This window comes from Geotrypetes seraphini, chromosome 7, assembly GCF_902459505.1.
Source record: "Geotrypetes seraphini chromosome 7, aGeoSer1.1, whole genome shotgun sequence".
Lineage (NCBI taxonomy): Eukaryota > Metazoa > Chordata > Amphibia > Gymnophiona > Dermophiidae > Geotrypetes > Geotrypetes seraphini.
The window spans coordinates 128337060-128351173 of record NC_047090.1 but is presented as its reverse complement, the minus strand read 5'-3'; positions in this window follow the sequence as shown (position 1 = coordinate 128351173).

The following is a 14114-nucleotide window of genomic DNA, read 5'->3' as shown; positions in this document are numbered from 1 at the left end:
AGATAGTTCAAGATCTAATAGATGCTGGCACTGTCATCTAGACATAGGGACACTGGATCATCTGTTGTTCTATTGTCCTTTGATACTCAACTTTTAGAAATCTATATGGGGACATATTAATTTGATTCTGGAGACTGCAGTTCCACTGTCGTATGAAGCAGTAATCTGTGGGACATTGTTATCTCCTACACCTTCAATAGATAGACATAAGAGCAGATTACTTGGTATAATGACCGGGGTAGCCATGCAAATGTTTACTAAAAATTGGAAGAATTTTGACAGATTAAATTTCATCTTTTGCTTATGCTTGTGTTATAAATACGAGAAAATGAATTCTGAAATAATGGGTAATAATAAGTTGTTTAAACTGACGTGGGGTCCATTGACCCATTTTATCAATTTTAATTAAATGGTTTATTTTCCTATTTTCAGTTTGGTTTGCACATCCAGGGAGGGAGAGGGATATTATATTAGGATTTTATTGAATATATTGGAATAAGGATGGAGGTAGGGGGTGAAAATGGTTCATTATATATTTATTGACTGAAGAAAGTGCTGGTTTTCAAATTACTTGTATGTATTCCTGTACGCACTGTTTTTAGACTAAAAAATGAATAAAGATATATATATATAAAAAGAAACTGAATGCTCAGGCTGACCTGGTTCTCCTTCTAGAGGCTTCTTGAAACTTGACAACTGGGCAGGTTTTTTGGGGGGTGGAGCAGAGATTTATTTGTGGCTGGGCAGAGTCATTGGTGAACCGTAACATTTGTCGGCACCTGGAGGCCTGAAAGATTCAGATCAGCATTCTGACAGCATTGGTCAGATGGCAGAGGCTGCAATTGGTGAACAGCATGGTGCTTAGTAGGGTGAGTGCATGGGAGGGAGTTGAACATCTTGCCTATTATTAAAGGGGCTTTGGGTTAGGGGATTCGATTGGCAGAGATGAGAAAAGTGAGAACGTAACCCCCCCAAACCCCCAACAAAGGAATCCTTACAACAGTGACTGGGTAGATCCTCAAATGGGGGGATGCCTGTCTTTTATGGGTGGGGATTTTGGAGGGACCCCTGTTGTATACTGGGATCCCCAGTTGTGTACAGGACAGTATGCATCGTTTGATGAGGCAGTGACTTTGGTGCATTGTCTGGGTGTTGGGGCCATGATGGGCAAAGCTGACATAGAGTTGGCTTTTAGTCTATTACCAGTGCACCCTTACTCATTCCACCTTCTGGGCTTTCATTTTGACAGGCTGCACTACTTTGATAAGTGCATGCCAATGGGGCGTTCTATTTCATGCACTTATTTGGAAGCATTTGCCCCCTTCATGCACTGGATGGTGGTTCAGGTTAGCAGGCTGGATACTGCAGTTCTGTTGGTAGGGTATTTTTTTGCATGGTTCATGGTAAAAAGGGTGTTTGTGATCAGGGAGGGCACTGGCAAAGCGAGGGTGGGAGGTGCCCGGAGTGGCCCCCCTCTCTATGCCACACATGTGTGCCTCTTCTCTTCCCCGGTGCAAACAGCATCTCCAACTTGCTGCCAGCGTCGGCTTTTTATTTTATTTATTTATTCAATTTTCTATACCGTTCTTCCAGGGGAGCTCAGAATGGTTTACATAAATTTATTCAGGTACTCAAGCATTTTTCCCTGTGGGCTCACAATCTATCTAATATACCTGGGGCAATGGAGGGATTAAATGACCTGCCCAAGGTCATAATGAGCAGTGTGGGTTTGAACCCACAACCTCAGGGAGCTGAGGCTGTAGCTTTAACCACTGCACCACAATCTCCCATCCCTCACTTCCTAGTCGCGGGACCCAGAAGTAATGTCAAAGGAGAGTGCTGAGGCTGTTGCGAGCGACAGGTTTGAGATGCTGCTCGCACTGGCGAAGAGCTAAAGGTACGGTGGGGGGAAGTGAAGGTATGCTAATGGGGGGGGGAGGAGTAGGGGCGGAGAGGAGGAGAGGTGTCACCCCACCCCCTTTACTACATCACTGAGGGAGGGGCATGGGGGGTAAGGTCATAGATTGGGATGTTGTTAGGCCAGTCGGAAAGACATGTTGCCCTCAGAGGTGACTGGAATTATATGGAGGGATATGATTAATTGAAATATTGGTTTGTGTATGGCACTGACATGAGTTGAGGTGTGGCTTGACAACACCGTAAGTCACAAGGGGTCATGAAAAGAAAATATCATACAAAACTGGGAGCTTCCAGTTTTGTATGATATTTTCCTTTCATGTCCCCTTGTGACTTACAGTGTTGTGGCATGGAGAGGGGGGCACCCCGGGCACCTCCCACCCTCGCTAGGCCAGTGCCCTCCCTGATCACAAACACCCTTTTTACCATGACCCATGAGTCTTAACTGCACTGAGAGACTATTGTGGCAAATGGGAATTAATGAGTTCTGTTTTACCATTTTGAAGATTGGATTTTAAATTCAATTGCTTTGTTGCCATTTGATGAGCATATGAGCCAGAAGGCCTTGAGCATGCGCAGACGCAAAACGGGTTATTCGCAAACCGAGGTTCCACTGTACAGTAAATATGATCATGTCACACCTTTACTGAGATCCCTTCACTGGCTTCCTGTTTACTTGAGGTTCCAATTTAAATGTGCAACTGTAATTTTCAAAATCCTATATAGTATTTTTTCTCCTTTGGTTCCTGTCTCATTTAATTCACAAGAAATCTCTAATTCTAGGAGGTCTCAGAAATATAAACTTGGCATTCCCACTGTTAAAGGAATAAAAACTATGGTCAATTTTTGTTGATCATTTTCATTTTTTATTCGTAAAAGTTTGGAATGACCTTCCTTCTATAATTAGAGTTCTCTCTCATCTACCCACTTTTTGTAAAGTACTGAAGACATATTTATTTCAGAAATTTACTAATCATCCTTCTTTTTCAAATAATCAATCATAAAAGATAAAATTCTGGCCTAAAAGATATACTTCCTCTTCTACGAAACTGCAATAGCAGTTTCTAGCGCGGGGAGCCACACTGAATGGCTCGTGTTGCTCCCATCGCTCATAGGAACTCAATGAGCATCAAGAGCAGTGCAGGCCATTCAGTGCTGCTCTATGTGCTAGAAACTGCTATCGCAGTTTCGTAGAAGAGGTGGATAGTTTCTGTTCTAATTTCCTGCATAATTTGATTAACTGAGTCGAGCCCTCCTGTTGGGATGAATCGGTATAAAAAATCAAAGATTATATTAGATTAATAAATGGAGGAAAGAAGAGAACATGGACAAAAGGCAAGAAAAAATATAATATTACACAAAGATAAGACTGGTATAGGAAGTTACATTTGGGAGGGAAAGCTGTGTCTATCACTATCATAGCAGCAGTGGTATAGCAAGGGAGGTGGAGGAGGCACCGGTAAAAATCTTTGGTGGCAGTGAGCAACATCTTCTGGTTGCTGCTAATGATGGCCTTGGCAGCTAGGAGGTGCTGCTTACTGTCGCCAAAGTTTTTGAAGAGGAATGCAGCAGGGGAGGGAAAAATGGGGAAGAGGTACACAGGGTGGCATATGCACAATGGGGAAGGGTGCTGTGGGGCATACAGTGTGGCGATGGCAGGTGCCACCGCTCCGGATCCTCCTCGCCTCGCCACTGGATGGCAGAGCTCTGCAGGGGATCCAAGGGATGGCAATGGATAAGCTGCTGAAAAGTAGGGAGCTATAAGGTGTGATTTAAAGGTGCAGAGGGATAATTCCAACCTAAGATATAGAGAAGGATATTCCAAGAACAGGGGCAGAAAAACTAAAGCAAGAGAAGCATATAAAAGAGGGTATAGGAAGACAATGACATGAGATCAGAGAGTTCTCTGATGATTATAGGGTATGAGAAGACTACTGAGAAATAGGGGAGCTCTGAAGATTGAATCTGTTGGTTGAGGATTAGAACTCCCTCCTTCCCTCCCTTCCTTGCCCTACCAGGTTCTGAACCAAGCCTCCCCTTCTTTGCCCTGCCAGGCTCTTCACCTTGTACCCCCTCTCTCCTGATGCCTTGCAGGCCTCCACAGGGCCTGCCATAAGACCTGGTGGTCCAGTAGTGGGCTGGGACAGGAGAGATCCCTCCCATCTCCTGTCCTGGTCAACTCTAACAATTATCACCTCCCTCCAGCCATTCAGATAGTGGTTCTGCAAGGGATAGGAGTGTATGAAGATCACTCCTGCCTTGCTTTACCACTGGACCACCAGGGATTTTAAGGCACCGCTTTGTGGAGGTGGGAGGGATGTGAGGATTGTCAAAGTTGGCCGGGACAGGAGGTGGGAGGGATCCCTCCTGTCCCGGCCCACCACTGGACCATCATGTCTTATGACAGGCCCAGTGTAGGCCTGCAACAGATCAGGGAGGAAGACAGGTGAGCACTGACCAAAATATAAACCAGGGCCCACATTTTGGGGCCATTTTGTTTGGTTATTTATATTTATATCCCATCCTCCCAGAAAGCTGAGAACAGGTTATAAGATAACTTGCATAGCCTCAAGCACCACAGAGATGGGGTACAGAGCATTAATATGGAGGGGGAGATGCGGTTATTGATGGCTGCCCTGCACCCCACAATCCAATATCAACACATCATGGCGGAAGGGATAACAGCAGTGTAACTGCAATCCATCCAATCAGATTCATTCAGTATATGTCTCTTTCTTTCTGCAAACCTATAAAATTCTAATCCTAATAATTGAAATGGTCTATTTCTCATGATGATGATAATAATAATCATAATAAATTCCTTATCACCATAAAATATAGTCTCACATGCCCAATTTTCATACTTATTATACTTGTGGCATTTCTGTGAATTAATTTAGTTAAATTATGGCTGAATTCTAACTTTTCCCCTGGAGCATTTTGATGAGACCCATGTCCAATTTAGGTTTGTCTTAATAAAAATGTAATAGAATGAAACTTTGCCTTGGCTAGCTGTCTTTCCCCCACTCCTTGTAAGAATAATGGACAATTACAAGCTGAAGCAAACTAAAATTTCATAGCTTACTGTAAGCTAAATTAACTACAACTCAATTTCTACAAAACTTTTCTTTTTTTCAGGGGAGAATGCTTTTAGTGCCACTGTACCACCCTCTTTATGGCCTTTTGCCAGGCCGCTTCTGTGGCCTCTCTGCTACTGGATGTGCGAGTCATCCTCCTTCCCCAAGGCATTCTGAACACTGTGGGCCCTATATTCAGACTGGTGGGGGTGGGGGTGGGAGGGGCAGCCTGCCTGAGACTGCAGTGAGCCTGTACATTCAATGCCGGGCTATTTCCACTGAGTGGCATTTGAATATTCTTTTTTTTTTTGACTGGCTATAAAACGGGTAAGTTTATATTCAGTGTTGACTGGTTATGTTATAATGGGCAAAAATAAGACTGCAGGAATATTGCAGTCTATCACACAACAGAGCCAGTTAACTTTTAGCCACTAACTGTGAACATTCAGTGGCGATAACCAGTTCATTTTACACTGAATATTTGTGGTTAGCTGGTTAAATGCTTTTTATCTGGCAAGAGACAGTTTCTGGCTGGTTAAATAGCTTTGAATATTGGGAGGGAGGGTGTATCTTTACCTTTAGTCAACTCTGTCTCACTCTGGGAGTTCTATAGATTTATTTCTAGCTTTTCTTGAGTCTGATTCAAAGTATGAGCGGAGGAGATAACCACAATGAGGTCCTTATACTAAGCTGTGGTAAGCATTAACGTGCGCTTAAAGAGGCAAAGAATGCCTTATTGCGGGGCATGCTCAGGTGTTTTGTGGCAATTTTGGGATCAGCAAATGCTACCCATGCGCTAAAAAATAAAATTTTTTAGCTTTGGGGTGGCCTTGGGGTGGGTCTGGGTGTGTTCTGTGCTAATTGGTTAGTGCAGCTACATTGGCGTGTACTAACCGATTAGCCTTTGGTTAGCGCGTAAGTCCTTACAGCCATAATCTTTATAGATGGCAGATAAAAGCCAAATGACCCATGCCGTCTGCCCATCCGCAGTAACCATTATCTCCTCCTCTCCCTATTGGCTAAAACTCTTAACATTTGCATCTCCTCTTCCTATAGGCTAAGGCTCTGTGCACATGCATTGTGAGGTCATAGAGCTGCCCATCTGCAGTAACCATTATCTCTTTCTCACTCTGAGAAATCTCACGTGCCTATCCCAGGCCTTTTTAAATTCATACACAGTCTCTGTCTCCACCACGTCTTCCATGAGACTGTTCCACGCATCTACCACCCTTTCTGTAAAAAAAGTATTTCCTTAGATTACTCTGGAGCCTATCTATCACCTCATTCACAGGTATAAATTACCCCTATGTTACAAAAAAAAAAAAAAAAAAAGCCCAACAAAATCCTAGAGGAAAATCTAGCCATCTGGTTATACTGTATATAGTGCTCCCATGGATGGCAATTAGTGATGTGTGATTCTCCCTTGGCAGTAGGAATATATTTACCTCTTCTCTGCTCCATTGCAGCCTGTCTATTGCTGCTGACAGGGGGAGGGGACACAGGCTGCATCCATTTCTTAGAAGTTTATTCACTTTTAAAAGCTGACCAATCCCTATTCACGTCACTTTCAACATTGGAGCAATCTGAATGCTGCGTTAGAAAGACATCATTATGCAATGAACATTTAAAACATATTTTAATGCTTGTTCGCTGCAGTCCAACTTAGGGCTCCTTTTACGAAGCCGCGTTAGCGGTTTACCACGCGTAATAGTGCACGCTAATTTGCCAGCTGTGCTAGCTGCTACCGCCTCCTCTTGAGCAGGCGGTAGTTTTTTGGCTAGCGTGGGGGTTAGCGCACGCTAAAAAGGTGCTTGTGATAAAGCCGCTAACACGGCTTCGTAAAAGGAGCCCTTAGTAAATAGATCCTCTTGCACCGGTCAAAAATTATTTATTGTAGCTATAATACTTTTATGATCTTTTCTGACGTTTCAACCCTCCGCAAAGATATTTTTTTTCCCTCTGTGGTCTTCTAAATGCAGGTTCCTGTGATGGAAGAACTTCATTTTCTTGTGCAGATATTTTCGCGAAGAAAACACTGGGACAATGTTACTGATTATTTGTTGCAGCATTAATTTTTAAAGCTGGCATTATAAAATATTTATGTGCCAACATATTGATGTTAGCATTTTAGTACAGTTGCATTTCAAGTAAGATTATTAAGGCTTCATACTTGGAAATTCAATTAAATCCATAAACATTACTGTAGCGTTTATAAACAAAGCAAATACTTGCACTTTAAACCTGTGTTTTAAATCAGCCAAAGTATAACGTTCTGTGGCACTTTTTTGGTGGATTTTGACAATCCTTTTAACTCTGTCTATTGTCAGTATCACTTGTTATCTGAATCGTGCTATAGAAACCCTGAAGTTAATGAATGCAAGCACTCCACATTCATCGTCTCCATGTTCATATGAGGATTGCCACAGAAGAGACATTCAATGAGATAGCAGACTTTGGAACAAAGATCATTGGATTCCTCTATTATCAAATATTAATATTTTATTTATTTATTTAAAAATTTATATACCGCATAATAACTATGCGGTTTACAAAATTACACACATACATATTTAAGAAATGCTAAACATGTATGAACAAGACAAAGGGCTCCTTTTACTAAGGTGCGCAAGTGTTTTTAGCACACGCACAAGATTAGCGTGCACTAGCCGAAAAATTACCGCCTGCTTAAAAGGAGGCGGTAGCGGCTAGTGCACGGGGCATTTTAGTGCACGCTATTCCGCGCGTTAAGGCCTTAACACACCTTTGTAAAAGGACCCAAACACAAGCAGACATTAACTAACGGTATCATTGTCAAAATCTTCTTTTAAATTCATCCTACAAGATGGAAACATAAAACTCCCATAATATCATTTACAGGACAGGAAGGCATTAACAGAGAATAGCATTAGCATTCTCAATATTTTCTTAAAGTTCAATCTCCCATCACAGAATCTTGGTATAACTGCATGACGATTTTCCATGTAGGCTTGAATGACCCAATGGTCCAAACTTGTTATCCGGCTGCGGCACCTGCTACCTGCATAACTTGCACTTGTTAGGCCCAGCCTGTGATTGTCAGCAGTATTATTTATTTTAGGTTTTTATTTGCTGCATCGTCTTTAACGGACAGGGCAGGGCAGTGCACGGTCTAGCAAACAAAAAAAAATTAAAATGGAAAGAAACTAAACTAAAACTTAGCTTTGTATACCGGATCATCTCCAAACAAGGAGCTCGATTCGGTTAACAGTATTTAAAAATCAAAATGAAAGGGAAGACAAAAGAGCCTGTGAGAGAGAGAAGGCAAAGTTAGGAAAGATTTCTAAGGTGGTTAGAAAACAAAATTGGTTTTAAAGCTTTACGAAAACATTGAAGGGAACTAGAGACCCATAGAATATGGGGGACTCCATTCCATAATTCTGTTAGTTTGAAAATAAAGGATTGGCTGAGGTTCCTAGTTGATTTTATTCCCTTGACTGAGGGAAAGGAGAGCTTGTATCATTGGGTGCTTCTTGCAGGATAGGATCTGTAAGCATTCCAAGATAAAGGGACAGGAGGAGCAAAGATACCATGAAGGATCTTGAAGGCAATACAGACACATTTGAAATGAATCCTGCAATAAACAGGAAGCCAGTGAAGTTTAAAAAGCAATGGAGACACATGATCGAATAATTGGTAGCAAATTATTTCACTCATTACAGCGCTGTAAGATAGAGAGAATCCAACAGGCAGTATAGAATCCATGGATAACACTCGAAGACTCGCCAAATCAGTCTGAGTAAGCATGGTAAAAAGCCAAGTTTTAATGAATGACTTAAAACCTGTCATGGAGAGCTCTCTCTGAGTCTTTGGGGGGGGGGGGGGGGAGAGGGGGGGAGTTATGTAAGGAATTCCAGGGGGCAAGATCTGTAAAGAAGAATGCATAATGATGTTGTGAGAGATTCCTGGCCGGGTTTTTCAGGAATTCAGCACATTCACCCATAAGCACATACAAACCACTTTAGAAGGTGCAAAAAAAGTTTTATTGAGACATCTACCTGAGCCTTAGTCTCTTATAGGCTCAGGAATGGCAAAGATATGCTTTAACTTGTATATATCGTGTCTAGTGCAGAAGCCAGTACACTTTAGGCAGTTAGCCATATCACGTTCAGTCCAGCAATCTCAATTTTTGGTCAATTTCCCCAGTTCTCTCAGGTTTAAAGCACCGTAAGTCTGCTTCCTACTTCAGTTGTTTAATAGTCCAACCAGAAGAACATTTAGGAGAAAAAAAACCATTTTCTCCAGTAACAGTCTGCACTGGCTTCAATTTAGCTGCCACACCCCAAACACAGGACAGTCACTTTTAAACCAGCAGGTTCAGTTTACAGAGGTCTTAGGTTAGAAGCTCCCCTCTTTAGTGTTTTCCTGGATGGGTTCTCAGCTAGCTTTCTCACTCCAGTCCTCCCCAGGGCTTGAATGCAGCCACGGCTAGGGAAGGTTTCTCTCCTTCGGGATGCTCTCACTCTGGGACCTCTCACTAATGATTCTCCTCTGTGGCAGATAAACACTTCCCTGCTGAACTTCACCCCCTGACTCATCAGGGTTACCTCATTAGGGTAGCTCAGCACTGAGCTACAAAGCCCAGTGCGGTCTGAGACATGCAGTCCACTCGGTCTTGGGTTGGCAGCCCCTGGTGTATGGAGGCAGAATGGTAGCATTAGTGGAAGATAACCCCTTACTCTTTCACAGACATATTGACTTATAAAGGCAAACGTGTTGATAGTGGCAGCTGAAAATCATGTCTGACTGCCTTAGCATTATTTTGCTATTGCTGGAGTGGTCTGGGGGGTGGAGCTGGAAATGACTGGGGTACCACTAATATTCAGTGTCACTGAAATTAGTGGTTAGCTCCACATAGGCAATTTGACTAGTTTATGACACTGTATGAGAGAACTGGACTACTACTTCCCAGGCTGCCATGACTTTCCAAAGATCTCCAGCTCTTCTCTAGACTGCATCAATTCCATACATATCAGGAACCAACTTTTCTTACATTGCTACTGTCACCAACCCTCCGCAGAGTAGGGCTGCCGGGTGACAAACACAGGGATTCTGGCGTGTCCCCTACAACCAGGGGTACCTTCAGGACTTTTTCAGGTGGCCCTGGGCAATTGCCTGGGCCTAAGAGATGCAAGGTAAGTAACAAGGTTTCACCATATCACCAGCCAACACAAGTTCTTTAGGAAAGAATAAGTTGTTTATTCTGACCCACAGGTCAAAAGTATGCAACAGAAAACAAACATCACTTTTGCAGGTCATTCAACAAAAATAGTAAATTTGCAAAAATAAAGCTTTACTGCAAATTCAAAATAAATCAAAACTCCTTAGGCAACCATAGCCACAGCAAACTCTGGTAACAGTTCAGCTTTTCTCTCAGCTCACACATGCAGGCAAAATCACACAGCTGAGACAGATAATCTAATTAGCTTCAAGAACGGGAGTCACAGCAGGATTTTTAAAGTTCCAAAAACCAAACTTAACTATGTCAGTTTGAGCTTCAGGTTCACAAACTTGCTTTTAAATCCATTCCTCAGTTTGAAGCAAGTATTATTCTTACTCTCAAAATACTTATAAAGTTCAAACATATCTTAACTTCTCCAGGCATAGTTTGCACAGCAGAAACAAACCAAACATCAGCAAAAGAAAGAAAGAAACACAAACCACTAATGGTTTCTCAGTTGCTGCATTCTTTCATGCAACTTCCATACCTTCCGTCTGGCTTTCTAACATAGGGCCAGCCAGTTCTATCTCCATGCCTTCCACACGATCTAGAACCTGGTAGTTTGAAGTAGGCAGGATTTCCTCCAAATCCTGCATGGGATAATCCAGCACGTTTTCCTCTCCTGCTCTGCTCCACAGCTCTCCACCAGCCTCGAGCTGTGGGAGTGACTCGCCCTGGTCACTCGCTCCTCCTCCCTCTGCTTGACTCAGCCTGCTTTTAAACAGATCAGAGCCAATCCCCTTCAGCCTGTAGCGGGGGATGGGTTTTGGCTCTACAGCAGTTTTTCTCTGCCTAGGTTTTTCTCCTGCAGCTATCTTCCTCGTGGCTTCTCTAGCTGCTCTAAAGCCAGGAGGCTGCTGTTGCCAATCTGCCTGCCTCTGTTCCAGTTCACTATCTCTTTGGTTATGGGGGCAAGGGAGGTCAGCCTCAAGGTGAGTGCCAGAATCGATCTGGTCTGCTCTTCTGCATCCGATCCTATCAGGGACCGGACTAGTGCTGGTGCTGGGTTTGTCACACTACTCATGGGGTTAGTGTGCCTGAATTATTAATATGCTATATGCTATGTTGACATTTTTTGCGAAGATGGTCTCAATACCCAAATTGTTATTATTATGACCACACATCCCCACCCCCACCCACACACATGGAATAGACGTATGCATTTGAAATGTTATCGATGTATAGCATATTTCACTACATTAGGACATATATTAAAAATTGTTGATTAATACTTCCTGCAGCATGATATTCTCCTATTAAGGTTTTCACAATAAGAGAAGGACAATTCAGCAGTCTTATTTAGTATGGGAAATGATCAATGTGTGGAGAGTTCAAAGGCTGAAGCATGCTTGTCCTCTAAACACTGATCAGTGTTTATGCACAGCTCTATTAAGAATGAATAATGTCACATCTGCAATGTGAAAGAACACAGAATACGCTGTATATTATCACAAACAAAAGTGCAACTTTAGGCTTCAGGGAGCCATGATTTCAGAATGGAATAATGTACAGACATGTTATAAGGCTTGTTTGAAAGATGATCTCATTAGAAAAAAACATTTTTAAACAGCTCAGCTGACATCATTTCTACAGATGGCTGCATAGCTGAAAAAAAAGTACAATGATAATTGTACTGGCATTGGATTTTGGTGGCCACTTTTGGTGTCTGGGCCAAAATGGAAATGTTCACAGAGAAACAGAGAAAATAGCAGCAGATAAAAACCGTACAGCCTATCTAGTCTGCCCATGCATACCAAACACTAAGCTCTATAATCTCTTCTTCTCTCTTAAGATCTTCTGTCATGTCACATGCTTTCTTAATTTCAGATACAGTCCTCATTTCAATTCCACCACCTCTGCTGGGAGACTGCTCCATACATCTATTGCCCTTTCCACTATGAACTCTTTCCTTAGATTATTCTGGAATCTGTTCCCTTTCACCTTCATGCTATGCCCTCACTCCCGTGCTTCCTTTCAATTGAAAGAGGCCCACCTCTAGTGCATGAATGGCATGCAGATATTTAAATACCTCTATGTCTCCCCTATCCTGCTTTTCTTGCAATATATTCACATTGAGTTCTTTCAGTCGTCCCCATAAGCTTTATGATGAAGACCACGGACCATCTTTATATAATAATAATAACAGTTTATATACCGCAGTACCATGAAGTTCTATGCGGTTTACAATAATTAAAAAGTTACAGATTGAGTAGTGGAGTTGAGATTTAGCCGTCAGTTATTGTGGGGAAAGATTGTTCAGTGTAGCTGCCTAAGTACTTTAGGAACAAATATGTTTTTAGGTTTCTCCTAAATTCCCCATAAGTATTCGCAAGCATGAGTAATTGTTTCAGATCTTTACCCCATAACGCGGCCTGGTAAGAGAAGAGATGTTGATGATGTTTTTTAAATTTACATCCTTTAACCAGTGGGGAAACCAAATTCAAGTTTGAGCTTCTCTTAAGATGATTGATTGAGAAAGAGAAAAGGTCGGTTAAATATCTGGGGGCTAGGCTGGAAAGTACCTTAAAGCAGAAACATCCAAATTTGAATTTCACCCGAGCCTCCATCGGCAACCAATGCAGGAGTCGGTAGGAAGGAGTTACATGGTCGAACTTCTTCAGACCCAAAATCATCCTGATCACTGCATTTTGCACCAGTTGTAATCGTTGCAAGTTCTTCTTGGAAATTGATAGGTAGGCTATATTACAATAGTCAAGTTTGCTCAGTATAAGGGATTGAACCAGAATTCTGAAAGATGCAGCATCAAAATATGCTCTAATGGACCGAAGTTTCCAGAGAGTGAAAAAACCCTTTCTGACCAATGAGTCCATCTGGTCCTTCATGGTTAGGCCCTGGTCCAGTATTGTACCTAGTACCTTCATAGTAGATTGGATAGGGTAACTGAGTTTGTTGATGTGCAGTGAAGTTTTGTTGTCAAGTGGGTGTGGCGAGGCTACGAAGAATTTTGTTTTTTTCCGAGTTTAGTTTCAGTCTAAATTCAGACATCCACTGTTACATCACATTTAGTGCTTCTGTTGCTATGGGAGTGACTTTGGATAGGGAGGTTGTGAATGGGATAATGATTGTGAAGTCATCTGCGTAACTAAATACTTCTATCCCTAGTTGGGATAATTGTGCACCTAGTGATGACATGTAAACATTGAAGAGTAGTGGGGACAGTGGAGATCCCTGCGGAACGCCGGATGGATTACTCCAGGTTTTAGATAGATTGTAGTTAAAGAGTACTTGATATGTGTGGGATGTAAGGAATCCTCGGAACCAGTCTAGCACCTCGCCTCCGATACCAATTGCGCCCAAGCACTGCAACAGTTTACCATGGTCCACCAGGTCGAAGGCAGAGCTCATGTCAAACTGCATAATCAGTGCACTAAGGCCCCTACTGAACAAGGAGCGTAGATTATCCAGGATTGCTGCGATTACTGACTCGGTGCTAAATAGAGGTCTGAAACCAGATTGAGTTTCATGCAAAAGAGAGAACTGATCAAGATAATCCATCAATTGGGCATGTACCAATCCTTCCATGATTTTAACAAAAAGTGGAATGGATGCTACTGGTCTATAGTTGGTTGCCACTGCTAATGATTCTTTACAATTTTTAGGAATTGGGGTTATTATAATGTGACCATTGTTAGTAAGGAATTTTCCATTTTTAAATTATCAGCCAAATAATTCAACAGAGTTAGTTTAAAGCCTAATGGGGCTGTTTTCATGATTTCAGGGGGACAGGAGTCTAGGATGCAGTATGATTTAGTATACTTGCTATATAATTTGATATAATCATTCCATTTTAAATTTTGAAAGGAGTTCCAAATCATATCCGCTGGTATTTCATTTCTTAGTAC